General features: G+C 42.3%; 2 long non-coding RNA genes across 3 annotated transcripts in view; one reads left to right on the top strand and one right to left on the bottom strand.

Moving 5' to 3' along the window:
• The window catches only part of LOC112265895, a 32,906-nt gene extending 23,139 nt beyond the window's left edge, over nucleotides 1-9,767 (bottom strand). For both annotated transcript variants that reach the window (XR_002955834.1, XR_002955835.1), the window contains exons 1-2: nucleotides 9,610-9,767; nucleotides 705-795 (exon numbers count right to left, since the gene is read on the bottom strand). This is a non-coding gene — a long non-coding RNA (uncharacterized LOC112265895). The remainder of the gene's footprint in view (nucleotides 1-704; nucleotides 796-9,609) is intronic.
• A 13,906-nt stretch (nucleotides 9,768-23,673) lies between these two features.
• LOC112265894 lies at nucleotides 23,674-24,828 on the top strand. The gene is made up of 3 exons (XR_002955833.2): nucleotides 23,674-23,810; nucleotides 23,989-24,084; nucleotides 24,707-24,828. It is a non-coding gene; the product is annotated as an uncharacterized LOC112265894 (long non-coding RNA).
• The last annotated feature ends 2,009 nt before the right edge of the window (nucleotides 24,829-26,837 follow it).

The raw sequence follows: 26,837 nt of genomic DNA, 5'->3' as shown, positions 1-26,837 counted from the left end.
AAAAACACAATTATGCTAATGCCAGGAATCATTTGCCATTCCGGGTCTGATTTAATTCACCCTTTTAGCGAAGAAAGCTAATTAGAGGGTTTAATTAACATTTGCGACACAAACCGAGAATGGGGCGGCGAGCCTGTCGATCGTAGAGAGCAACTAGCACTACTGAAGACGAGGGAAGAGAGAGTGAGAGAGAGAGAGAAAAGGTCTGAAACCCATGCAGATGAGGAGAGGGAGAACCAAAGGGAGCACTAAGTGAAGCTCTTCCATCCGTCTGCCAGTGAATCAGAGCACTGTCTTGTGATGTCTACTGCTGCAATGGTTTGGTAATTATCACAGTGTGACTTAGCCAACGGCCGCCTCAGTAACACACTACGGGTAACATTTTACACTAGCAGTGCAGTCTGGCCAATGAGCAACAGGGGGGAAGGAAGCGCAAAACAATACAGCATGGAACAAGTGGTGACATCACACCCACGGAAAGGAGGCATCCCAGTAATGCACACTAACCCAGACCAACAGGTGATCACAGATAACCCTGGGAACATGGGAACATGTCAGTCACACACCTTAATGGAGTGTTAAAGGCCCAACAGTAGTAGTTGTGTAATACATCAGCTGGAGTCATCACAATGACACCCTACGATCCTGGCTGAAGCTAGTCATCAACGAGATGAGGATATTTGACAGGAGGGAGAATGGCACACCTTTGTATGCAGTGCACTCCACTCAGCCTGGGGCAGGAGAACACTTTCACCTTCGTCTTCATGGCACAGAGCAGCTCCTCGTCTCCTCCACCTGAAGGACAATCATAAAGAATACATTAATGACGGATTAACTTCACGCTCTCTCTCTTCACTTTCTCATTTTTTTATGACATGACCAATAGAGGTCTTCAACATCAAACCTAAAACCAACTTGACACAGTCTCAGTGGTACTCTTAGAAAAAAGGGGTCCCTAAAGGGTTCTTCGGCTGTCCCCATAGGAGAACCCTTTTGGGTTCCATGTAGAACCCTCTTTGGAAAGGGTTCTACATGGAACCCAAAAGGGTTATACCTGTCCCAGAACCAAAAAGGTTCTGTCTAGAACCAAAAAAGGTTATTTAAAGGGTTCTCCTATAGGGACACCTGAATAACTCTTTTAGGTTCTAGATAGCACTTTTGTTTCCAAGAGTGTCAGGTGGTGCTCTGTCAACACCACAGCCCAGAGATGAACAACAACAGGAATATCTTCAGCCATGAAGTGCATCAATGTAGCAATTGACTTCAACAGTGTGTCATTTTGATAAGACTTGCTGGGGTCTCGCTATCCGGTGAAACACGGTTTTTATATGAAGTCAATCACCGGCATTAATCCCCATCTTCAAAGAACTGTGAACATAAAGGCAGTGGGAGAAAAAAACCTCTGATAACTTCAATCGACAGTCTGCACCACGCAACGCTCATTAAAAAAACAATACGAGCCTAGAGGAATAGAACAGCGGCAACAATGGCGGTATACCAGGGTGGTTGGATGTGAGGGCTTTGTAGTGAACCTGATTAGAGGGAAATTGCTTTCTAGCGCTCTCAGGGACTGCCTCCCCGAGTGGCAAAGCTCTTGTCAGCGCTAAAGGTAGAGTCTCAGAAACTATTCTGTCAGTCAGAGATACTCAACATGAGGTGATGCTCCTGAACTTGTCTGCTGGAGAACAAAGAACGAGGAGGTTCTGATGATGCCTAACAGGATGACGGGTTAAATGGCTGTTGAAGAGGGGGACTTTGTTTGAGTTCATATCCGCTTGATCGAGTTGATGTTTCACTTGACACCAACGCAGGCAATCCAAGTCACCTCGACCATCTGGGAGGTTGCCTCTGAACTCCTCGACTCGCAAATAACTACAAAATATTCCAGATCCTGGTGGTCTAACATCACTGTCAATTCTGCAGAAAAATATTTTGGGCAACTTGGGCTATCAAGTTAAGTTCAGTTAATTAAGTCAAAAAAGTGTTTGGTTGATGTTTGATTGATGTCGTAATTAAACTGAGTGAGCACTCGGACCCGTGTCTGTATTGTATTTGTGTCTTTGCATTAGACTGTGTCGACTCGGCTCTAGATAGGAGATATGTCAGTGACCGAGCCAGGACAGGAATCCCATGGCAACACTCATCCCACACGATCGATAACCACTGTGACAACCGCCGCATCCGCCTCGCTCTCGGTCGCAGTCCACAGAACAAGCCATCCTGGGGCCTGAGACTGACGATAACAGCCCCGGAGAGGTAGCTTGATTTACGACCGTAGTACGAAGATTGAGGCACCCCCATCCACCACAGCCGCCCCCACAAACGACCTGCCTCCAGTGGGGCTTAGCATGATGCTCACACCAGTCTCCCCACCTCCACGCTTGTCCACCCTCCAGTGTCTGTCTGTCTGCCATTTAATAAGGCTAATATGCAACCTAGCTCAGGTTAAAGTACCTGCCCTGGAGGAGTCAGGGTAATCAAACTGTCATTTTCTGTGTTAGAATGGACGTCACATAGGACAGATAAGAAGACTCCATTTTAAAGGGTAAACAGGAAGGCAGAATTAATATATCCCTCACCTCGATTAACTCAACTGCCCAAGTTAAGGGTGTGTCAGTCTGTCGGCCAAATGGAGCTATTCGCAGATGTTGTCCCATACCTCAGCCCCCACCACCACCCCCTACCCACCTATCCACGACCCCCCCTCCTGTTCATCGGTGGAGGTTGATGAGCGATTGAAGACACTGCCTCCATCTCTCTCCCGAGCCGTATCAATATTCATGGGGCTGTCGGGCGTGTGTGCGCTGCCTGTCTCGTTACCCTTTGATCCCCCTGCGAAGGCTGTCGGAAGCCCAGCCGCACCAACAACACAGGCGGCGTTTGAAGTGAGGAGAGAACAGCTGCTCACATTGATCTCCAAACACTCTCTCTCTCTCTGCAGCACCCCCACACGCATATAAAACACATACAAAACACATACGAAACACATACGAACACATACGTTCAGTCCCACCCGCGGGCATGCACAGCTACGCATGAAGTACATTGAGTCTGTGATGAAACATCAAACACAAGTGAACAACCTCTATGTAGACACCCCACTATGCCAAACATAGTAATAGAAACAGTACAGCTGTGACAAGTGCCTTGTTAATTTACTCTTCCATCTTATTGTCACAAATAACTAATCAACAAGTTTTTACGGTAACGAATTACCGTAGTTGCGTGAGGTCATTGCTGTATTTAAACACAGTAAAGAAAAATCAGGAAAACTAGTTGCTCGTAAATCATTTCGGTTTAGTTACTATCAGTGATATTATTCAGATCCACATCTAAATATATTATATTATATTTCACTTACTTCTTTATGCCCTTTCAACTTCGTAATATCTAGCAATTAAATTAAATAAAAATGGGAAGAAGTTGGCTTATTTGAACATTAATTGGTTTGAATGAGTAAATGTACATTTTTATTTGCAGTGATTGGTTATTTTAACTCTCAATAGAGAGTAAGTAACCTCAGGTTCGTTCAGCCAATCCTATGGGGGAAATTAATGAGTAAAGAATAAGGTTTTGCGATAAACATAAAAAATAAAGTCTGTGGTAAACACAGGCTTAGGAGATCTTCTACGTTTTGTTCTATGAGATAATATCAGTCAGTTAACATGACCTTTATGAATTATGAAGCCTTTATGTGATTTTTTTAATTACAAAAATGCTAAAAAAATCAGTGACTTTAGCTGATGAAGATTATCTCATAGAACAAAAATGTATAAGATCTCTTAAGCCTGTGTTTACCACAGACCTTATTTTCAGTGTTTATCCAAAACCCCTAGAAAAACTCCATTAATTTCCCCAGGCTTTGACCAACAAGTCATGCCTACAGTTAGAGTTAGTGCCTACAAAAAGACGCCATTACTATTGCTCTCTCTTGCAGTCAATTTTGCACAAATTTAAACCCAGAGTTAAAATAGGTCTCTGACTTAATTTGTAATTCTAACCAACCCAAACTATGATGACAACATCTACAAAAAAAACATGAAGATTAAAATAATACATCTATTATAATCCTATTAAATTAAGGTTTATTGTCAAATACAATCTGGAAATCAGGCAAATTAGTAATATCAATACAATCAGTTATTACAGTGCATTAGAATTACATTATCCAGGCCAAGGGGTGTAATCAATATAATCCACTATCAGACATTTATAAACCTGTAAACCTGTAAACCTGTAGCCTCTGCATGACTCTATTTTATTTTATACTCAGTACGTTCTCATATTCTCTTTATATCTCATGTGATAACTCATAACATACACATTGGCAAATGATTGTTATGGACTATGTACATAGAAACATATATTTCCCATTGTTCTACCATCGGTTGTGGTGTTGGTTGGAATTGCTTCACACTGACTGAACAGAATTAAGAGGTCAATCTAATTTGACAATTTAACCCTAACCCTAACAAATCAAGGTTTTAGTTTAGAACACCCTATGAGAACATCTTATGAGAACATCCTGTGAGAACATCCTGTGAGAACACCCTATGAGAACATTAATTGAGAACATTAATTGAGAACATTCATTGAGAACACCCTGTGAGAACACCCTATGAGAACACCCTATGAGAACACCCTATGGGAACACCCTGTGGGAACACCCTGTGGGAACACCCTGTGGGAACACCCTGTGGGAACACCCTGTGAGAACACCCAATGAAAACAACCTACAGTATGAGAACACCTTATGAGAAACACCCTCTGCTGATTTTGTTCCAGTGACCAAATAACCTCAGCAAGTCTAGTTAGTTAATCAAATAGAATTTTCAATTTATGATCATATAATTGAATAAGCTAATTATTTCCCCTGGGCCTGGCTTGCTAAAGTAATACGATGCACCATTTTCAGCCTTGTATGTGAAGTTAGATGAATGTCTTACATTCTCAAGAGAAATTCAAGGACAAATCACGGGTCTCGATGCAAAATGTCTCTTTCATTGTTTCTGATAGCACCTTGAGTGTGCTTTGCATGTCAAAACGTAGCTTTCACAGGGACTGCTCACCAAATTGTGGTCACCCATGTAATATTGACTGCACAGTCCCATTCACTCAGATGCAAAGCAGAGAGCTGTAAAACACATCTGACCTATTCAAAAAGAGGGCATTGCAACAGTGCTATGGTAACCATGCTGGTAGTACTAAATGTATTTGATCTACGACTGGAAATGCTCATGGAAAACAAGACAAGTGCATGTTCTTAACAACGCTCTTACCGCAAGAGTGTTGTTAATCCGTGTCCTGGTTAAATTCCAAACCTGGCCCATCACTCCATCGTGGCCATGTAGCCTGGTCCCCAGTGTCAAATTAGCATAACCACTTCACTGTGACAGTGGATATGTGGTGAGAGTTCTGGCACAAAATGGCTGTCATGCATCACCCAGGTGGGTTCTACGATGTGGTGAGTTTCTCCATATGACAAGTCCTGAAGAGCTACTGGGTGTGCAGGCCTGTCCCAAGTAGCATGAGTAAATCTGATGATCTCATGAGTTGGACAAATAAGGTCAGGGCAAGGCGGGGGAAGGTGGGGCTACAGTAGTATACAAGGTTTACAAAAAATACTGTGTTGACCACACTCTTTCTTTTCGGTCTATAATACAGCCTGCTAGGAACGATCGTTTTTCTAGAGATGGTACAGTGAATCATGGGAAATCCTCAAGGGATGATCCCCCGGAGAACGACAGGAGATGAGAAAGAGTCAGCTCTGAGAAATACACCCCAGCTGGAAGTCAACCCTAAGTACAGACCTAGGATCAGCTCTGAGAAATACACCCCAGGTGGAAGTTATCCCTAAATACATGTCTAGGATAATCTCTCCCTACCCCAGTCCTACTCTTTAAACTTACCAATTGATCAGTGTGTTAAAAGCATCTTAACTCATCAATACGATATATGACACTTGGTTTGTTAAGATGTTAAATTGAGAATTACTGAAAAGCTGCATTCAGATCAGCAGCTGCATCGTCCATTGCTCCCAGAGGGAGAGGTTGGAGATCGATACAGCCAATCTTCAGAATAACGTTAGCCACTTCCTACTGGCGCTAATGAAGAGAGCTGTCTACAGAGAGCGAGGAAAACCTTTCTCAAGGGACCCACAGTTACCCATGATCACATTACGAGAGACGGGCAGTGAAACAGACGTAACAGATTGAGCAAACACATACCTAAATACACACACACACATACACACAGACTACAAACACATACCTAAATACACACACACACATGCACACAGACTACAAACACATACCTAAATACAAACACACACCTAAATACACACACACACATACACACAGACTACAAACACACACCTACATACACACAGACTACAAACACATCCCTAAATACAAACACATACCTAAATACAAACACACACCTAAATACACACACACATACACACAGACTACAAACACATACCTAAATACACACACACAGACACAGACTACAAACACATACCTAAATACAAACACACACCTAAATACACACACACACACACATACACACAGACTACAAACACATACCTAAATACACACACACAGACACAGACTACAAACACATACCTAAATACAAACACACACCTAAATACACACACACACATACACACAGACTACAAACACATACCTAAATACAAACACACACCTAAATACACACACACACATACACACAGACTACAAACACATACCTAAATACACACACACACATACACAGACTACAAACACATACCTAAATACAAACACACACCTAAATACACACACACACATACACACAGACTACAAACACATACCTAAATACACACACACACATACACACAGACTACAAACACATACCTAAATACAAACACACACATACACAGACTACAAACACATACCTAAATACACACACATATCTACACACAGACTACAAACACACACCTAAATACCCCCGCACATACACACAGACTACAAACACATGCCTAAATACACACACACATCTACACACAGACTACAAACACATACCTAAATACACACACACACATACACACAGACTACAAACACATACCTAAATACAAACACATACCTAAATACACACACACACATACACAGACTACAAACACATACCTAAATACAAACACACACCTAAATACACACACACACATACACACAGACTACAAACACACGCCTAAATACACACACACACATCTACACACAGACTACAAACACACACCTAAATAAACACACACACATACACACAGACTACAAACACATACCTAAATGCAAACTTGTTATAAACACTCACACAAACATAAGCCAAACGTGAGCCTGATACAAAATGACACAAAATCCTATATATGTATATTAAACGTTCCACTGTTTTAGTATACCTCTTAAAGAATTAGATTTAGAATTAGTTTCTCATTATGTTCAAACAGTAAGTTGTATGATAAGGCCTTTATAGCACTATATATATATAATACTCTCCCAAGGCACTTCAGTGCTCTTGTCTCTCTTCTGAACTTCAAATATGTGTATGGATTTCTTTCCGTACAGCTATATTCAACATATTCCTCAGTGTTTACATGATCTTCACAGGACTAATGAGGTGGTTTTGTCCCAGCCTGAGTACTAGAAATAGACTTGGATGTGAAAAGGTCCTGAGAGCGTGGATATCTGCCTTCCTCTGCACTCACCCAGCAATGGGCACAAACTCATCATGCTCAGAGCCGGAGGGCGCTGCTTCGACCACTGCGTCACCGCAGTTCACAATGCTCTAGCAAACCGTGAGAATACTTGATGATAGAAACAGGGCATTGTTTTTTATTATTTTGTTTTATTCCTGCCCCAAACCATAGCCCTAACCTTAACCACTCAGAAGTAATGCCTAAACTATTAGCCTTTAGAGTTGTTTCTGTTTTAACTCTGTAACCACACGGAATCAACCCATGTACCACGCAGAATTAATGCTTCAAAAATAGACGTTCCTCCATAATACGTCGAGTTTCAAAGGGAAACTATGATATTTGATGTTTTGTCCACCCGCTGAATTACACTGTGCCCTATGATGGCTGAGGGATTGTGTTGGCAAATTGTTTGACCGCTTGTAGAACAGTAACCATAATGACTGACGGAAAGGTATCACGACTATATTAAAATAAGAGTTGCATTTAATATTTCTCACTGTGATATAGGAACTTGAACTACTGCAATATTGCCACAACCTGAACAAACTGCTATGACAATTATTATATTTTTTTCACAAAGTACTGTCCATTTGGAAACCGACCACAAGGATTTTCTTGGACATATAGCTGGAGCTGATGAATACAAATAGAGAACAGAGCTGATGAATAGAGCATACATGTACGTAAATTCATCCACACTTAGTAGAACAACATGGAAGGATAGCAACCTGGCCGCAGGAGGACGGTTAATGTCAATGAGCTACCTATGTGAATAGCCCCACTCCGCAAATATGCACTTTTTTTTTTACAAATGTTTTTGTCACTGCTCGACCAACTTTATATGAAATCTATCAATATATTTTTATCTAAGACCACAAAGGAAACAACCACATCGACTATTTAGTAGTATATGTTTAGTATTATATATAGCAGCATTCATCCTGTTCATATTAAAATGTACACAAAATATATCCACAATCGCACAGGTTATAAACCAGAAAGCATATCAGTTAGAAGTCAAATCAATTCTCTCTTGGCTTAGAGATGCAGAGACACCGCTGACGCAATGTTCGAACTTACCATGTCTCTCTTGAACGCAACCCAACACAATAGCTGAAAATGATGCAGACACCAACAAAACCTACTGTAATCCCCCTGTAAAACCTGTATCCTTTGTTGTTGAGGTAATGCAGAAAGTACATACAATCTGCTCTCTTTTATTAGCCGACTCAAATTGTCTCCTAAAAAAGCGCACCTGGCAAACTTCCCTTTATGACACACTTGCACACGCGGACAAACACACACACATCCACCGTTTCTTCACTTGGGTCACTAGCAACAGCACATTTAGTAGGTTCATGCAGATGTAGACATCCTAGTTGCACAATACTCCAGGTTGCATAAAGCACCTTCTCTTTCCTACACACACACACACACACACACACACACACACACACACACACACACACACACACACACACACACACACACACACACACACACACACACACACACACACACGCGCACGTGCGCACACATTCCTCCAACCTGCCATTGACTAGCCTGCTTTGTACTCTGTAGAGTTTGTCACTCCCTTGCTATAGAGCTAAGCACACAAGAGCCAGTCTGATCTGAGCTAAGTGTAGGCAGTCAGGACAGCTGAGGGACATGGTGGGAACACTGCAGAGAGTGTAGAGCAGAGAGAGTAGAGCAGAGAGAATAGAGCAGAGAGAGTAGAGCAGAGAGAATAGAGCGGAGAGAGTAGAGCAGAGAGTAGAGCGGAGAGAGTAGAGTTAGAGAGTAGGGGAGAGAGTAGAGGGGAGAGAGTAGAGGGGAGAGATTAGAGAGGAGAGAGTAGAGCGGAGAGAGTACAGCAGAGGGGTACATACCTACAAGGCTGTGCCGAGGCTGTGGAGTCGCAGTGGTGAGATTAATCTGGATGAGCAGGAAGGATGGATGGATCAGTGCTCCTCAACAGCTCTCAGCTGAAGACTTGACATCCTTTAACAGGAGAGGAGCTGTTTCCTCTCTTCCCTCCTTCTCTCTGACTCGCTCCCCCACTCTCTCTGCCTTACGTCTCGCTCCCTCCCTTCCCCTACTCCCCTCGTTCTCTCCTCCCCTCATTCTACCCCCTCTACATTCCCCCCCTTTTCTAACCCACTCTTTCTCTCTCTCCTACTCTGCCCACCTTTTTCTTTACCTGTCTCTCTCTCTCTCCCTCCCTACACAACCCTACTCTTCTCAATCTTTAGAATCGCTTATATCCCAATGAAATTCTGAAGTTCTATGAATATTTGAGGATTATTTAGAAATCCTGAATGGAGGGAGTTGACTAAGTATCACCTGTCCCTCTGCGTACGTAGGATGGAACCCCTTTGTCCAAGCCCGAGTGTGTGTGGTTTAGGAACAATGAATTAAGTCTAGAAACAGGTTGAGGTGTGTGTGTGTGTGTGTGTGTGTGTAGGACCTGAGAAGCTGGTCAGTAGTGATCAGTAGTGATCGCTGATCACCCCATCCTTCAGAATAGCAGCGATGCCGATGAGCTCTTGCCATCATCCGTGAACTCTGCTGTTTAATGCCTATTGATTGTCACGCACAAAAACATGCATTTTTTTTGCCAATGCTCCAATATACTGTGGAAGAGGAAATACAAACATTACACACACAGGTCAGCTTATGGCCACTGTAGCAGTTGAATGGTAGAGTAGCGGAGTGGTCTCTTCACATACACAGAAACACACTCAGAGGATTGAGCTGATGATGGCAGAAAAGGTGAAGTGCTCTCCCTGCCATTATCAGTGCCAGAGGGAGAGCGGGTGAGATCATCCCTGGACTCTGACTGCAGTCGGTGTTCCACCTTCCACCCCCCTCTGTTTTCTGCTCTTCCCTTCACTACGAAAGAGAGCTCTCACACACTGCCTCATCCCCTGTTTCCATAGTGACTCTTTCCCCCTCTCAGGCTCGGCATAATCAAGAGCAAAGGAGTGGGGAGGGGAGTGGAGTGTGGCGGGTGGGGGCAGAGAGAGTGAAAAAGGAAGAGAGATGAGGGAGGAAGATAGGAAAAGCAGAGGGGAGATAATGAGTACACAGGCTAGAGAGAAAGAGAAAGAAAGGTGAGGGAAAGAACTGGCTGCAAAGGGAAAGAGAGAAGAGAGGGAGGAATGGGAAAGGAGAGAGACCTAAGAGAAGGGATTTTGTAGTTGAGTGAAGGAACTAAGGGAATGTAGTTGAGTAGGAACTAATGGAATGTAGTTGAGAAATACTGTATGCAAAGATTGTTTTGACTTGTGTTAAAAATATTTGCTTTTAAATTTGTCATAGCATTTTCTCTGGCATCAATGTCAAATGTAAAGAAAAAATACATGCAATACCAATTATGTCAAATAAACTGTTGATATAGCATTTAAACGTCCAAATCCTCTCCCTGAGTTGGATCCTAATTATCCCAATATACAGGATCAAAAGGATCCCAATCTCCACCTTTGAAATCTGAAAAATAAATAGTTGCTGCATTTATGACAGAATGTCAGATTGGACGACCACCAGAAAATCTGGATCAGAGAGATCAGAATCTTATCTTGACATTTTGAAACACCTAATTGGAACATTTAATCAAAAATGTGAAATCCCACATTTTTTAAAGCCAGTGGGCATTAAAGGTACAGTGGCTATCAAAAGTATTCACCGCCTTGGCATTTTTCCTATTTTGTTGCCGTACAACCTGGAATTAAAATGTTTTTTTGGGGGGGTCTGTATCATTTGATTTACACAACATGCCTACTGCTTTGAAGATGAACAATATTTTTTATTGTGAAACAAACAAGAAATAAAACAAAAAAGCAGAAAATCTGAGCGTGCGTAACTATCCATGGCCCCCCCCGCAAAGCTAATACTTTGTAAAGCCACCTTTTGCAGCAATTACAGCTGCAAGTCTCTTGAGGTATGTTGTTGTATGGTATTTATGCCCAGTCTCCATGGCAAAACTGCTCCAGCTCCTTCAAGTTGGGTGGGTTCTGCTGGTGTAGAGCAATATTTAAGTCATACCACAGATTCTCAATTGGATTGAGGTCTGGGAATTGACTAGGCCATTCCAAGACATTTACATGTTTCCCCTTATACCACTGTGTTGCTTAAGCAGTATGCTTAGGGTCATTATCCTGCTGGAAGGTGAAAAATCTCAAATCTCTGGAAGACTGAAACAGGAGTCCCTCAAGAATTTCCCTGTATTTAGTGCCATCCATCATTCCTTCAATTCTGACCAGTTTCCCTGCCGATGAAAAACATCCCCACAGCATGATGCTGCCACCCCCATGCTTCACTGTGGATGGTGTTCTCGGGGTGATGAGATGTTGGGTTTGTGCCAGACATCGCTCTTTCCTTGATGGCCAAAAAGCTCAATTTTTGTCTCATCTGACCAGAGTACCTTCTTCCATATATTTGGGGAGTCGCCCACATGCCTTTTGGCAAATACCAAATGTGTTTGCAATTTTCTTTTCTTTAAGCAATGGCTTTTTTCTGGCTACACTTCCGTAAAGCCCAGCTCTGTGGAGTGTGCGGCTTAAAGTGGTCCTATGGACAGATACTCCAATCTCCGCTGTGGAGCTTTGCAGCTCCTTCAGGGTTATCTTTGGTCTCTTTGTTGCCTCTCTGATTAATGCCCTCCTTTTCTGAGTTTTGGTGGGTGGCCCTCTCTTGGCAGGTTTGTTGTGGTGCCATATTCCCTCCATTTTTAATAATGGATATAATTGTGCTCCATGGGATGTTCAAAGTTTCAGATATTTTTTTATAACCCAACCCTGAACTGTACTTCTCCACAACTTTGTCCCTGGCCTGTTTGGAGAGCTCCTTGGTCTTCATGGTGTCACTTGCTTAGTGGTGCCCCTTGCTTATTGGTGTTGCAGACTCTAGGGCCTTTCAGAACAGGTGTATATATACACACTGAGATCATATGACAGATCATGTGACACCTAGATTGCACACAGGTTGACTTAATTTAAATAATTATGTGACTTCTGAAGGTAATTGGTTGCACCAGATCTTATTTAGGGGCTGTTATTAATTTATTGCTCATTTGCACACCAGTATCTCTACTTGCACATTCATCTTCTGCACATCTATCACTCCAGTGTTTAATTGCTAAATTGTCATTATTTCTCCAACATGGCCTATTTATTGTCTTACCTCCCTTACCTTACCTCATTTGCACACACTGTATATATAATTTCTATTATGTTATTGACTGTATGTTTGTTTATTCCATATGTAACTCTGTGTTATTGTTTGTGTCGCACTGCTTTACTTTATCTTGGTCAGTTTGCAGTTGTAAATGAGAACTTGTTCTCAACTGGCCTACCTGGTTAAATAAAGGTGAAATACTTTTAAAAAAATTCATAGCAAAGGAGGTGAATACATATGCACGCACCACTTTTTAAAATATTTTTAAATTTTTCACTTCACCAATTTGGACAATTTTGTGTATGTCTATTGCATGAAATCCAAATAAAAATACAGATTACAGGTTGTAATGCAACAAAATAGTAAACACACCAGGGGGGATGAATACTTTTGCAAGGCACTGTATATTCCACCTTTTTTTTTTAAAGATTCTCCATTGAAAGCACCATCCCTCAGAGTGTCTATGGCGGTATCACGGTGCTGTACTCAGAGTACCAGACCCTGTCTGCCTCTGAGAGGATAACCACAACTCTATCTCCAGGATGAACTTGTTGGACTCTTATGCCGTTATCCCAGGTATTAGTTTGGCAGCAGGAATGATTGACAGCTGGCTGATTGGGAGCTGTGGTTTCCCTGCCCTAAAGCCTTCGTTATCGGTGAGATTCAGCCAATTACAGCTCAAGGGCATGGAGACAGAGCACGGTGCCTGTGCAGGTGCTTCTCTCTGCCACCCACACTCACACAGTAGGGCCATCAGTGCACAGGCATGCACAGAGACAGAGACACATTACAGAGCACAGGGAGATCCTGAAACAGGAACAGAGAATGCACTACAGACAGAGAGAGATGTGTCTGTGTACAACACAATATCCAACATGTTCAACACTTTTTTTGGTTAATACATGATTCCATATGTGTTATTTCATAGATTTGATGTCTTTACTATTATTCTACTATGTAGAGAATAGTAAACATTTAAACTGGAATGAGTAGGTGTGTCCAAACTTTTGACTGGTACTGTATATGGATATGACATTTGGTGTGTGTGTGTGTGTGTGCTCCAGTCTTCATTCAGGTCATGTCACTGGCCAGAAACTCAGCTGGTAATAGTGTCTTTCATCCTGATGTCAGATGGCTGTCATCCAGTTCAGTTATACAGAAGATAAGCAAAGACAAACTGAGGACTGACTCAGAGACAGGGATGGAGAACAAGGGAACACACACTCATGCCTAAGGACTCACATACTGTCTGCACACACATTTCTGCTAGAATGCGTACACAAAAACAGTGCACCCCTCACACACACCTACAGTATGACCACAAACCATTTTCTTCTTTGCTCTCTCCAATATTATTTTCCAGTTCTGGCAGAAGAGGATACAATTAGTGTCTCAGGGTGTTGTCTATACCTCACTGCTGTGTCTGTGTACTTGCATATGCATGTGAGTATGTTCTTGTGCAGTGTGATACAGAGCTTATATTTCTTCTTGTTACCGCTCAGGTAATTTGTTACCGCTCAGGTAATTTGTTACCGCTCAGGTAATTTGTTACCGCTCAGGTAATTTGTTACCGCTCAGGTAATTTGTTACCGCTCAGGTAAACTTGTTTACTCCATTTGTTGTCTGGGAAACTTCAATTAAATGTTTTACCTTCTTCCAGGTACAGGTGATGATGAGCTGCATCTCTGTGACCTCAGAATGTCTATGTGACCTCAGAATGTCTCTGTGATAGGGCCTCCCAAGTGGAGCAGAGGTCTAAGACACTGCATCGCAGGGCTGGCGCCGCTACTACAGATCCTGGTTTGATATCGGGCTGTGTCGCAGCCGGCCGGGACCAGGAGACGCACAACTGGCCTAGCGTCGTCCAGGTTATGGGAGGGCACATGCACGCTGACACGGTCGCCAGGTGGACAGTGTTTTCTCCGACACATTGGTGCTGCTGGCTTCCGGGTTAAGCGTGCATTGTGTCAAGAAGCAGTGCAGCTTGGAGGGGTTGTTTTTCGGGGGATGCGCGGCGCTCGACCTTTGCCTCTACCGAGTCCGTATGGGAGTTGCAGCGATGGGACAAGATTGTAACTACCAATTGGGGTTATGACCATCACAATGTCTCTGTGATATCAGAATGTCTCTGCCATTATCTGGAGTTGATAAGCCTTGATTTGTGAACATCTCTCGCTCTCTACACACTCTATGCAGCAAAACAAAATGGCAGCATACCTTTCACGTTTATCATAAATAACAGCCTTTCACACCTTAACATAACACAAAGGTTAATCATGAAACATTGCAATGTACATTTCACTTTTGAAAAATGCTCCTCGTTCAGTTTAGAGTCCATTCGGCCCCAACATTGATTTATGGATTTCTACATGCTTCCAATAGCGCTGTCTCTGAAAGCCTCTATGAAGAGATGAATGTATTAAAGAGCCTTGTTTACCTGGCCCGTGAAGAACCCATTAGGGAATGTAATATAGCATATCTGTCATGTTGAAACCATACTAATAACCTGTGGATGAGGCTATCCCTTTCTATTTCTGCCCAGGGACCTGAGTGTTCTATATTCGGACGGTGTGATCTGTGTGTCTACTGTCCACCCAAGGCTGTTCATTTGACCTGTCCTGAGTTTCATTCTGCCCTCACAATTTTTCATTTTATTTTCTTCTCTGTTCATTGGACTTATTTGACTGCTATTCCTTTAAATGGAATAGATGGCTGTGGGGGAGAGGGTGTTCGGGGACTGCCACAGGGGTAGCCAATCGGTTTCCAATGCAGGGAATTCATTTGGAGGGAACAAATCATGAATCCTTAAGCCCATAGTTAAATATTTCACGTCAGATAGTCAGGTTGGTCGCCCAAAAGCAATAGACTAGACTAGAAAGACTGTCAAACATACAGTAGTTTTGGGGTGGCAGGTAGCCTAGTGGTTAGCGCGTTGGACTAGTAACCAAAACGTTGCTAGATCGAATCCCTGAGCTGACAAGGTAAAAATCTGTCATTCTGCCCCTGAACAAGGCAGTTAATCCCCTGTTCCTAGGCCGTCATTGTAAATAAGAATTTGTTCTTAACTGACTTGCCTAGTTAAATAAAGGTTAAATAAATTAAAAATGAAAACGGGAATTGCTAAACAGAGGTTTGAAAATCAACCACAATGAGACAAACAGGAAGAAGTTAAAAAATATATTGCCCCTGTTGAAGAGGATCAAAACCACAATGTATCATGGGTAAATTGACTGACTGATCTACAAATAATAATGAGTGCAAGGTTCTTTGAAGATCAGTCATTCGGCAGTCCCCTGCACTGTCAACTGCAATGTCAAACAAGCCCATTATGTTGTTATCATTACAGACAACTGACAATGGGGAAAACATGAAAACAGACAAAAAACACACACAGACAAACAGACATATAGACAAGCAAGCAGTCAGAACAGACTTTATGATGGCAAACAGACCAACACAAAAATCCTACACGTAGACAGACAGTAATACATCACGGCTAATAGCTTTCGAATCTTCTCTGGAGCCAAGGCATCCCAGAGAAGGCTCTGAGGAAGGGAAAGGTCATGGGCGCTCGCCGCTGGTGTCGAGACCCTCGCAGAGACCCTCGCCGGTACCGGCAGCTTCATTAAGTCTGCTGGATTATATGTCCCTGCTTCTGAAACGGCAACAGCAGCAGGAGAAATGGAGAATCAACAACACAATAATAACGCTGACATTTACGAGGCATTGTGTATCATATCTGATTTCCCCTGCACGCTCTTAATTCCTTTTTAATTGCCTGTTGTGCTGGTCCCTGACTAAGGCTGTCCCTTCACATTTCTCAGGATGGAGGAAGCTAGGTTGGATGGGTATAGTTAGTGGAGTGGAGGGATGGAGGGTGTATCAGTGTTCACTGACGGGGCCTGAGAAAAATGCTCAGAGACATCATTCCTTCACTTGCTGTATGGATAAACAGCCCGATTAAGAACTTTTACTATGACATGCAAATGTATTTGATAATACTTTACTGAAAGTCCTCAATAATTTGAAGTCAGAGAGCATCATCATTCAGATACTACAAACCCATTGTTACTTGACATATGTCCTAATATTGCACATACTATGTCCTGGGGTTGTTTTGGGTCCCTCAATGCAGTATAACACTTTATATGAATAGTCCATCTGTAGATGCTCTACAGACTATCAGTAACATTTCAACTATCTACTAACAACTAGCCCTAACCTTATCCTAACCCTAAATTTAACCCTAACCTTAGCCCTAACCCTAATCCTAACCCTTATTCTAAACCTAACAGAAGTTGCTTATCAACAGATACTAGTTTGTTGATGGTGTGACCATTTGTAGAGCATCTGCAGATGACAAACCCGGACTATCCAAATAAAGTGTGACCCAATGCACTTCTTCCTAGTTGAACTGTGAGTATTAACGTCTTAACCCACGGTCCCGGCAAGCTGGCACCCCATTGGGTTTCTACCCCCGTTCTCAGTCAGCTCCATAGCCCAGGGGTATCACTATAGCCCGGTTCCCTCCACGGCTCAACGACCCATGACGGCCCGCACCCCTCAGACGAAGCTCTGTGATCCAGCCGTGTGTGTAGTGGTTAATTAAATCCCCTGAATTTCCATAATTCATGGATGCCCATCTGTTTGCCACCACCCCTGTGCCCGGCAGAGAATAAACAAACACAGGAGTGGGGCTGAGGGGCCATTTACTGACAGCTCCAGACTCAGAGAGAGTATACACACACGTACACACACACACAGATACTCACACACACAAGCACATAGACGACACACACACACACAGAAATGCGCATTACAAACATTCAATCCCCGAAACCCCTAAACACACACACACACCGACACACGCATTATTACATTTGGCAAACACAATCACCTGCTCAAAGAAACATAGTCAATCATCCGCACTCATTTCTCATGAATAAAAACCTTGGATTGAGGTTGGTGAGGTACACCCATGTGGAAATATTAGTGTAATGTACATTGAGACCATTGCATCATTATTGTGTTATGTTCAGGCTCAGGGCTGGCAGGGTTTGGGGGATGGGAGTGTGTTCCATCTTCATACAGAGGGATAGAGATGGATGAGCTAATAAAGCCTCAGCTATTCCTCCTGTCACTCTCAGACGTATCAGTGTGAATACCGACCGTTCTGCTGCAATGATATATTTAGAAATCCATATGTCTCCCATACTGTACACACAAAGATAATATCCAACTCACCCACATATGGACGTGACTGACAACACACACTTGTGAAAACCTGAACAAATCAGTAAACCTCTTTTTATGCTTCTGTATCACAGCAACAGCAAATGGATGCAGTTTAAATGTTTCACCAAAACACATGGCAGTGTAGAAAAATATATTTTTTGTTTTGTTTTATACTGTAGGGCTGTGAGCTTTCCATTTAGCTTCTCCACTAACGGTCAGCATACAATGCATCTGGTTAAGCCACATGTATGAAACATGTAGCCTGCAACGTGGCATAGCAGGGCCGTAACATACAGACAAACATACTAACACCTGCAGACATGGACACGATACTGTAGCCTACACATAGAGATACATAGTGTTTCTTATGCCGTTCTTTTTTTAGAGAGCAAGTGGATCACTGGGACTTAAGGTGAGCTTAGGTCAGACTTGCAGCTCAAAAGAAATGACCTGCCACACAGACCACTACAAACCCAAAGCTTGTTACTGGGACATTGGGCCACCTATAGATAATTGGCGCAGGGTTAAGGGGTCTCCCTCCCGTCTGGCCTGGAGGAGGCCATGGTTTAATGGAGGGAACACTGTTTTAATTGTGTGGGTGAAGGAGATGAAGCAGTCTTTTCAGAGATTTCACACCTGTCTGCCTGCCTGTCTCTCAGCCTTCTCCATAGATTGAGAGAGATAGAAAAAGGAGGGAACGAGACGGAAAGAGTTGGTGTAGGGAAAGAGAGGGAGGATGTGAGAGAGAGCAAGAAGGAGGGTTGTCGTGGGTGGGTGTTGTCTTGTAATGAGAGAGAGAGAGAGAACAGGAGGTTTTAATATGCGATATAGGTAACATGGGCGATTTCAAAGCATATGTTTTCACGTTCACACCTCTCCCACATACAGCATGTCCTATTCTCTGGTTATTAGTTTTGATCCCATTCAAGAGCAACCAACCCAGTAAAATGCATGCAGGTGTTCCAGGTCACTGAGCTTGCAGTATGACCATTTCTATGGAGAAGGCTTCTTCAATATATTAGCTGGGGCCTTGATATAGACATGGACCAGTGGAGGCTCCTCAGAGAAGGAAGGGGAGGACCATCCTCCTCAGTGAAATTTCATAAAAATAGTGAAACACTAAAAAGGTTATCCTTTTGAGATACAACTATGCTAAATATATTCACATGTCACCAAATAATTGATTAAAACACACTGTTTTGCAATGAAAGTCTATAGTAACTTCAACAACACTTTCTGGGGTAGCACCATGGTGTACCCAGAGGACAGCTAGCTTCTGTCCTCCTCTGGGTACATTGACTTCAATACAAAACCTGGGAGGCTCGTAGGCCTACTCCTTCCCAATCAAAACTTTTGCAGTGAACTGTCATGTTGTCCATCCAATCATAGGATTAAGATCAGACAATTAACCTAGTGTGTCATATTGGGGTTGTGCCACAGAGCATTATGGGGGTGTGTGTGTTAAGAAGCTTGCTGATTTGGTGGCATTATTGGATAGAGAATTAAAAGTGATACTTGAGCATTTTAGGGATATTATTCAATTGAAATTAGTTTCGTCAAATTACAGGATACGGAGGATGTAGATTCTAAATTGTTTTCTTGGTTTTAGAACTTTTTTTGTGTGTCCAGTTAGTGCAATTTAGTGCAATTTATTTCAATGTGCCTTGCTAACTTCAGTAGTAAGTAGCAGTAAGTTAATGTTAGCTAGCTAGCTACCAGCTTCAGTGTCCAGTTTTCACCGCGAATGCAATTTTCTTTGACTTTTTGTTGAAGAACTCCTTTCATTCTCAGGGCTACACGGAAAAGGTGCAAATTAAAACCGAGGGTCGACCTCTGCCTGAGATCAGTTTCATGAAGAAGGATGAAAAGGTGAGGCTGTTCACTACCAATTGGTATCAAAAGTACAGCTGGTTAACAGGCCAGGGAGCCTTTCATCAAGCAGCCTGTATTGCTGGCCTTGCCTGCTTTTTTGGAAAGTCTGAGTCTTGGGCGAAAGAGGGGTACAGTGACCTGAAGAACATCGATCGTTAAGCTAAACGGCAAAACAAAAGCAGGGAGCATATAAATGCCCACATCAGATTCAAGCTTCTGGGAAAGAGCTGCGTTGATGATGAGGTCTGCGTATTCAAACTGAGCAACAACGAGAAAGTAAGAAGAAACAGGGATGTTTCTCAAGCGGTTTATCAACACAACTGCATTTTTGGGCATGCAAGCATTGGCTTTTAGAGGTTCTGCTAACAAGTGCAATTACAAGGAGCTTGCAGAGGTGATTGCATGTTACGATGCTTTACTTGCTGAACATGTGGAACTTTCTACTGTCTCTTCTGGGATGTCAAAATCAATTCAGAATGATTTGATAGCTTCCATCACATCATCCATTAAAAGTTAGATTAAAGAGAGCAGTGTTGTCAACTCCTCAGTAAGGAAAGTAAACTATTGGCTGTCCTAAAAGTCGCTAGAAGTCGCTAAATGAGATCATCGCCTAATTTGCATAATTTGCCATGTGCATGTAATTGGGATGGACGCTGTAGGAGAGAGGAATAAAGTCATGGGAGAGACAAAAACATCCTAAATCAACTTTCTTCTGTCGATTCTGGGGTTTTTTATGTCACAATTCCAACCCTCCTCCTTTATCCGGGTTTGGGACAGGCAAAGGTGACCCAAAAGAGACACTCTGGCAGAGTTACTTAGTTTTCTATTTTATTTTAGTTTAGTTTTCTTAATTTGGTTTGGTTTTTAACCTTATGGTCCACATACAACAAGTCTACAACATAAACATTTTTAACCATAACATTAAAAAAAAAATGTGTATACAATCTAAATGGACCAAAAAAGAGACAATAGAAAAAAGTGTCAATGTGAGAAAATTATGGTAACTAGTCTGGCCCTAATTCAGGTTTTAAAAAAACTTCTTTTTAAAAAAAAATGTAAGCCAGGGCGGTATCAGCCAGCCGCGGCTTTCCGCATGAGTGAATCATTTGCAGTCTGGACGCGGAGGGGTGAACTTCTGCTGACCACGGCATTACCCGCTGCTTGTTGAGAAGAGTAAGAACGATACATGCTTTCACGTCAGAGTCTCCAATAACACCAGAAGAAGTCGCTAGATTTGTCGCTAGTCGCTTTTTTGAAAATGTGTCGCTAGAGGGTTCTGAATACTCGCTAAATATAGCAACAAAGTCGCTAAATTGGCAACACACAAAGCGAGAGGTTGACGCAGCAATTTTTTTTGTGCGCGCTCAAGTAGGATTTCCACTTTCCTCCGTTATTTATTTAGCGAAGATGATAACATAATCACTCCGGACAGACACAAGCAAAAACTCATTACATAAATGTTGCAGCAGCAAAAATGTGGGATGCATGCCACCAAAGCCACTAAACAATACATTAATTGGACTATAATGGTGACAAACCGTGCACAGAAACTGTTAGGGCCTACATAAAGCTGTCCCAAAGCAGAGTCCCAACACCTTACCTCTGCTAAACCTGGCTTTCAGCAGAGCCTTGTCTGGCAGCCAAACAGTTCATTCAGCCTCATTTACTGCCTTTTAAAACAAATGTGGTTTCTACTGACAATTGAGATGTACAAATTATGGCATAAGGGGACGACAAGCGGATAAGATGCAATATGTAATGTCGATTTAAGACATTAATGAGCAAGTGATGACTGACCTTAGTTAGCTTTGTTTTCTTTATTATTTTGGTTAGGTCAGGGTGTGACGAGGGTGGTTTTTTAGTTTCTGTATTGTCTAGGAACACAGCCACTCCACTGAATAGCAGGCTAACATTAGTGGTTTCTTTGCAACGATTTCAGTTAGCCACTGATTCCTTCCAAACGACTCATTGTTGAATTTGCGATTTCCAACTTGTGTAATCTTTATGTACAATGGCCAATGAACACCGATACCTTTTATCTATAATTTCTCTTCGTTATTTATCTTCATATGACAAGGATTAAAAAGGATTTGCCAGTAGATTGTCGACTTCATGACAACTGATGATGACTGCTAGCTAAGACTTTGAAAGTAAGATGTTGACATGATCTGTCCAATCAAAGCTACCGTAGATATAACATGATTTAATGTCATTCTATCTGTGGCCGATGACCTTGAGCCTTCTTGGATGGGCACTTCTAATATAACTTTATGGCAGAACTGTCACTCCTGCTCCCTGGCATTATGCACTCCTGCCACCATTAGTATGCACACCTGCCTTCCCCGTCACGCGCATCAGCGATTATTGGACTCACCTGGACTCAATCACCTGTGTCCTCATCTCCCCTATACCTGTTTATTCCCAAACTCTATTACCTGCTTCAGGATTAATGTTTGTTGTCTTTGCATACCTGGTTCTGACGCTGTCTCTGTCCTGTTTGATGTCTGTTCCATGTTAAATGTTCTACTCCCCGTACCTGCTTCTCTTCTGCGTCGGTCCTTACAAGAACCCAAGGGGCTAACATTTTTGAGCTCTAACCTTAGAATTGGGGATGACGTACTGTTCCATGACTGACAGAAAAAATGAGCCAATCATGACAGAAAACTGAGCCTATTAGGCACAACACTGTATTTTCTGCTGGCTAGCCCCACCACCACAGAAAACAATGAGCTAGTCTGAAGCACCTGCAATTTGGAGCTGCCTTACTCAAGAAAGCAAAAAAGAGACCATGTTTGTATGCGGATTTATTAACTCAATGACATTTTTTTTTTACATTGTTTGCAAACTGATATGTGACATGTATTAATGCCAAAATAACAAGCAAAAAATATATATATTTTTTTAACCTAAAAGTGTGGTGCTCAAAACAGGTGGGGCTCTGCCCCATTAGAGATCTGACATGCTGTATTGGATGAAAACTAGACAATTTTCCAGCCTGATCAACTGTTGGCTACTACAGCCTAAATGCGCTGTCCATTTGGTCAGGGTAACTAATTGGTAACGTTATTTATGTATAGTCTATTTGTGTATCAGGAGAAAATATATTATATTCAAAATTGGTCTGGCTAGGCTGCCTATACGTTTTCAATCCAAAATTATTAACTGGAATTAATCAATCAACATAATAGTGATGACACATGTGAGTACATTTTTTATAAGGCCTACTACAGTTGTTTAGGCTTGCATAATGCAAACATGAATGAAGCAAGCTCAGCCCTGAGAGTTTGTCTATCAGTTGTTGTCTCTGTGTCTGGGTAGAGGAAATCCCCCTCCTGATCTAGTCTAAACATAATTCATATGAACAGGTTGCTGCAGTTTGACAGCGTTTTCCTGGTTAGGTTAACAGATAAGGAAAAACTCCAGGCCCCAGGGAGTAAAAATTGCCCCCCCACTCTGGGACCTATGGTGCCACCAGTCTGCTTGCAGTTGTCAGTTATCATCAGGTATGTGGATGATCAGGGCTTTATTCAGGAACATTTCGTCAGCTACTTGATGTCTCAAGTGGAGGAGATGCGCAGTGTGTGTTTAACTTCATGGAGAAACTTGTTGTTCAAACCGACTATGGCACAGCTGTAATGGAATGTATCTGCTATTTGTATTTCCAGCTAAGTCCCCTCCAGCACCATGATTAAGAGGGGATGACTACTCCACTCCACTATCATTGTCAACTCTCGCCTGACATTAACTGAAGCCACGTCTCACGTGCCACTCATCCACCGGCACATTGAATGTTTCCCCTCCAAGCACTGTGAGTGCCCCTATCAATTTTCTCTCATTACTGTATGTTGAGTCAATCACATACACAAACACAATCCCATTATTACACATCAATGATTTGACTCTTTGCTTGGACTAACTCATTCTTAGCTCTTTTGTCCAACTGTATAATGTGTAATGTGTTGTGTTATTGTATTTTGTCTTCCCAGTCAAATCCTGTCCTGCACTGAAGTCAAGACTCTGAACACCTCAACTCATGCATCATACTCTCATTCAATCACAATCCCTTCCCAACACTGTATGCTGTAAGTAGCCCTCTCATTCCCATTCCCCATAATATTGCACTATAATGTCTTTTTTAAATGCTTTATGTTAAAATAATTACTCTTTGATGATTTTTGAAACACCCTTTGACGTCTCCGTACGCTCCACGCTTATACCGTGGGTCTCCCATCCTCCTCAATTTTTCAAGTCACCAGCCTCCACTAACATAGATGTAGATTCGCTGAAAGAAACAGTGCTACTGGTGGTGAGGCAGGTTTCTATATTGTTCCTTTTGAAGTAGTGAAAGTGATATAATGATGAGGTAAAAGGAACATGGGTCTGAGCTGTGAAGAACGTAGTCTATTCATGACCACGGCACTGTTGACTTTCAGTAACACTTGATTTGGAAAGTCCCTGCTCTACAGACTATCAGTAACATTTAAACTAACTATCTACTAAACCTAACCCTAGCTCTAACCCTAACCCTTATTCCTAACCCTAACCCTTACCCTTACCCTTATTCTAACCCTAACCCCAACCCTAACCTTAGGAAGCGGTTGCTTATCAACAGATAATGTGTTAATAGTATGACCATCTGTAGAGCATCTACAGATGGAAAATCCAGACTATCCAAAATAAGTGTGACCGTTCTATCCCTTTCAGGAACTGAGTCAGACCTGCATGGGACGCCAGGTGAGTGGACTCTCTAGCCATTCAAGAACATCTATGTATTAACTCCCCGGTAGTACATAAAAATGTCATCAGTTCAGGCCTCAGGGAGTGGAATTGAATTGCCCTGATCTAAACACACATGGGTTTTGTATAAAATAGCTTGGCTGAGCTATTTCCCCTTGAGCCTTATAGGCCTCTCTACCTTCTGAAAGAGGTAGAAATCTCTTGCCTCCTGAACACACAGAACATTTCCAGTATTGTAATGTCCCATGCCAACCTTGTAATAGTTCTCACAACATTCACTTGAGACAACGTTAAGGGGAGAAAACAGCAAACATATACTCATTAACCATTAAACTATCTTGGGACATGATACATAATTCTAAAAATGATCTTACTTCCCAGTAGAGAGATATGTATTCATAGTCCCTGCATTCCCCGATGGCCATTCTCCCCGTCTAAGAGCAAGGGGGGTAGGTATGGGGGTGCAAACATCCCTCATTATCCCCAACAGCCAATTCATTTCTCTGCACCATGTTCAGACAACAACCCAATTATCACTGTCAGCATCGGCCGCAGAGGCACGGCTTATTTCAGTGATCTTTGGCATTTCCTCATATTAACATGCATGCAGTGTGGTGGTTTCACTATTGCCTGACAAAATGTCAATGCAACAGAAATATAATGAGAAGGGTGAGATAATGAGAATGTAGAGAGAGGAAGTCATGGATCATTTGTTTGGGATCGGGGGAGAGAGAGAGCCGCGCATGAGTGTGGCCACATCATATAGGCTTAGTACTATGACATTAGCAAAGTAAATTTCCACAAGCCTAGACAGGTTGATCAGTTCAGGCCGTAAATCAATTTCTTGGGCGAAAATATAGGCAATGTGTTTCTTGTTTTTAGTTATTACTTTTCTCTGTGAAGTGTGTTGAGACATTGTTAAACACACTTTAAATAAACTGAGGCTTGACTTGGCTACATAGTATCATTCATGAGAGGTATTTTTGTAATTGGTCCTTATGTTAGTCAGTCTATTAAAATTGCATAGATATAGACTTCCCTTAGGTGTCCTGGCTGAAAGAGTTTTTATTAGCGCAGTATGTAAAAATCATCTGTTACACAACCCTGCTTTCCTGCTGTGCCTGACTAGTAAGCTGTCATCCACAGTTGAATCAACTATGAGCCTCCTCTTCATCTAATATTGTGAGTCTAACCCACTAATGTATAATGCTAAAGTTGCCCTCAGAGGTTGTTCCTGGACAAGACCATCACCTGTCCTGCTGTGGTTAGCTCTGGTTGGTTGGGACTGTTGCCTCCAAACCAGCCCTCCATCCTCACTGGACAGCTGTCTGTACCATGCTGGTAATGGTGACTGAGCACTTCAGAGCCTTCTAGAGCGACCATCTAGCCTGTGGTTGCTGGACCAGAAAGACAGGCCACCCACTTAGTTTGGGTTCCTGGATCCTTTCACAGCATTATAAGGTTGTGTTGCGACATGGACTTAACAATGACCCAAGTCCAGCTCATTTAAACCCTACCATTGTGTTACTGAGTTGTCATTATGCTTCAGCAAATGAATATTATCCCAGGGGCGATGGAAGACACAATGTAAATAACATAATGTATGTCCCTCTTACTGCCCTGAATGCCTCTGCTGATCCTGCAGCTATTGAATGCAGTAATCATATGCCTATGAAACAGATACTGTTAGCACTGAAGTGGTGTGCCCTAGTAGGAAGTCCACTGTGTGCAGCTCACCCTGCACGAATAAAGATAACCAGAGTATGTCTACCTTTGCTAAGCTTCCCAGTAAAGCAATAAAAATAATCAAGCATCCCAGAAAAGTGTTAAAAAATAGCCCAGGTTAACATATGTAGCTTAAGAAAAAATAGTTCATGAAATCAATAATTTGCTTGTAACAGATGACATTCATATTCTGACCATCTCTGAAACTCACTTAGATAATGCCTTTGATGATACAGTGGTAGCAATACATTTACGGAAAGACAGAAATGCCAACGGGAGCGGTATTGTGGTCTATATTCAGAACCACATTCCCCTAAAGCTTAGAAAGGATCTCATGTTAAATACTTTTCACCTGCCTCATCTAAAGCACATT

The sequence above is a fragment of the Oncorhynchus tshawytscha genome, linkage group LG15 (genome assembly GCF_018296145.1).
Source record: "Oncorhynchus tshawytscha isolate Ot180627B linkage group LG15, Otsh_v2.0, whole genome shotgun sequence".
NCBI lineage: Eukaryota > Metazoa > Chordata > Actinopteri > Salmoniformes > Salmonidae > Oncorhynchus > Oncorhynchus tshawytscha.
The sequence above is the reverse complement of the archived record's forward strand: the minus strand, read 5'-3'. Positions and strand labels throughout refer to the sequence as shown.